The 2,267-nt window shown below is 50.9% G+C and overlaps 1 non-coding gene across 1 annotated transcript; it reads right to left on the minus strand.

The window, feature by feature from the left end:
• Window positions 1–1,424: 1,424 nt before the first annotated feature.
• Window positions 1,425–1,543, minus strand: LOC112482982. Its single transcript, XR_003047461.1, has one exon. It is a non-coding gene; the product is annotated as a 5S ribosomal RNA (ribosomal RNA).
• Window positions 1,544–2,267: the final 724 nt, after the last annotated feature.

A 2,267-nucleotide genomic window follows, 5' to 3' on the forward strand; every position in this document is an offset into this window, starting at 1 on the left:
CGGGAGTGGTGCAGCGCCGGGCTGGCCGTCGATTCGTCCGTCTTCTCATCCTCTCACTTCGTGCCAAGCAGACACCTAGCACTGTGAAGACGCAGATCGGTAAGAGGAATTCCTGCCTAACAGACTCGTGTCTGTTTGTCTCGAGGTCTTTGTTCTCTACTTGGAGAGTGGGAGGAGACACAGAAGCAAAACTAATAATCCCAGCAAAGCTCGATCGCCGCAAATGGAAAAATACCTATTGGATACAGAGCTCACAGGCTGTTAATATGTTCTATTAATATGAGGAGCTGGCAGTGGACTTAAACCGGTCAGGGAATTTTTAGTAGAGGCTGCTGTTCTCGGTCCATAAAAAGCCCAGTCCCCCTTCGAGGCTCCCTGGGGTATGTCTGTTTACGTATCTATTTTCCTACTAAAATGTGATCTCTCCAGAGCAGGGATGCTACCTTATCTCTCTCTTTCCCCAGCACATCCTAGCACAATGTGGGGCCCGGAATCAATGATCATATTACACCTGTAAAGACTGTCTTTCTTAAAAGAAGACAGTGGGCATCCAGTGAGGCTTGCTTGGGCCAGGGAATTATAAGCAGAAGTCACAAGTCGTTTTCTGGCATAAGCTTGAAGAGTCAGTTCACAACTCGTCACTTCCTCTTTTTCTCCCTTTGCACAGTGACCCCCATTTCTGACGCTGGTCACCTCATGAGGCTGGATCCCGGAGGGAAGAGACACAGGGCAGATGACCTGCAATGGACAAGTCGTACACACAAGAAATTAGCCTTGTGTCGTAAGCCACTAAGAATTGGGGGATGTAATCACAGCAAAACTTGGGCTCTGTGACGCATTCACCGGTACATTCTTTTGCTTTTCTGAATAGAGAGAGGTAAAGGATTTTACTAAACCCGTCATTCCACTCCGGCTGGCAAGCATTTATCAATCACACTATAAGCAGGGCCCACAGCGAGAGCCAGGGTCACAGAAAGGTTTCATCCTGCAGTTTCAGGAGGAAGCCACAACGCCTCTGGATGGGAATCTACATGGCCCCCAAAGCCCAAATGTCCCCTCCTTTCTGCCTCAGTTTCCACAGCCCCTTCCTCGGGACATCCCCCCTCACCCCACACACCACACGCCCATGACCAAGAACTAAAGGACTGATCTTGCAGCACAGAAAGGGACATCCAGAATCACCCTCAATCATTCTGCTTGATCCGTGTTGATGTCCTTGTTAAATATTTTTTAAGTCACCCTCGGAGCACAAAAATAATGTGGTACCTTGAATGTAAAGTTCGAAGAAGGAATAGGAAGAATCAATGAGTCATTTGCAGGTGGGGGCAAAGCCAGCTGCCCCCAATTCATCTCTGATAACTTAACATTTGGAACATGCCTGGGTAAGATACAGTCCCCTTCTATTTTACTATTATTATTATTTATGCCTACAGCACCTGGTCTTCCTATGTGGTCTCCCATCCAAGTACTAACCAGGCCCGACCCAGCTTAGCTTCTGAGATCAGACGGGATCTGGCTCGTTCAGGGTGGCATGGCCGTAGACCATGGACCGTGGCTCCACCGGGGCGTGAACCCAGGACCTTCTGCGTGTAAAGCAGACGTGCTAACCGCTGCACTATGGAACCACGTCTCAAGGCCACCTTCTTAGAATGGATTCAGGTCTATCCACACTGCTCCTCCATTGCTCAAGTTTCTGGGCACATGAGCATCACACACACACATACACACACACATGCACGCGCACACGCACACTTTCTTACGGAAAGCCCCCTGACTTGGGCCCAACAGTCTTCTACTTCTAACGATTATGCGACGTGGCAAGAACTCAGTGCGGCGCTGTCCTACCTGTCCCTCCCCATCGTGTAGAGTCGATTTTGCCCCCACCATACCCTGTCCTAATCTGTACCATGGGAAACTAATGTTTACTCGTCTGTCGTTCCCTGTGGACTCTCGCGTTCTCAGTGCAGTTGGGGATCACGTCTCATCCGTCTCTGTTTCCAGCACGGGCACAGCGCCTGGCACAAAGTGGAATGGAGAAGGTGGCTCTGGACTTGGGGGCTGGCGGGAGGAAGAGGGGTGTCCAGGAAAGAGGTAAAGAAAGAAGGGCTGCGGAAGGAACCCTCCAGAACAGCAACGGTTACAGAGTGAGGAGAAGCCAGCGACGGGGACCAGGAAGAAGCGGGGAGAGAAGCAGAACCAGGAGACACGGCTGACGGACCAAGGAGGGGACCCAGGGGGTGCGTGCTCCATCTGGAGACACTCGCGAA

Source organism: Pteropus alecto, unplaced genomic scaffold (assembly GCF_000325575.1).
Source record: "Pteropus alecto unplaced genomic scaffold, ASM32557v1 scaffold16, whole genome shotgun sequence".
Classification (NCBI taxonomy): Eukaryota; Metazoa; Chordata; class Mammalia; order Chiroptera; family Pteropodidae; genus Pteropus; species Pteropus alecto.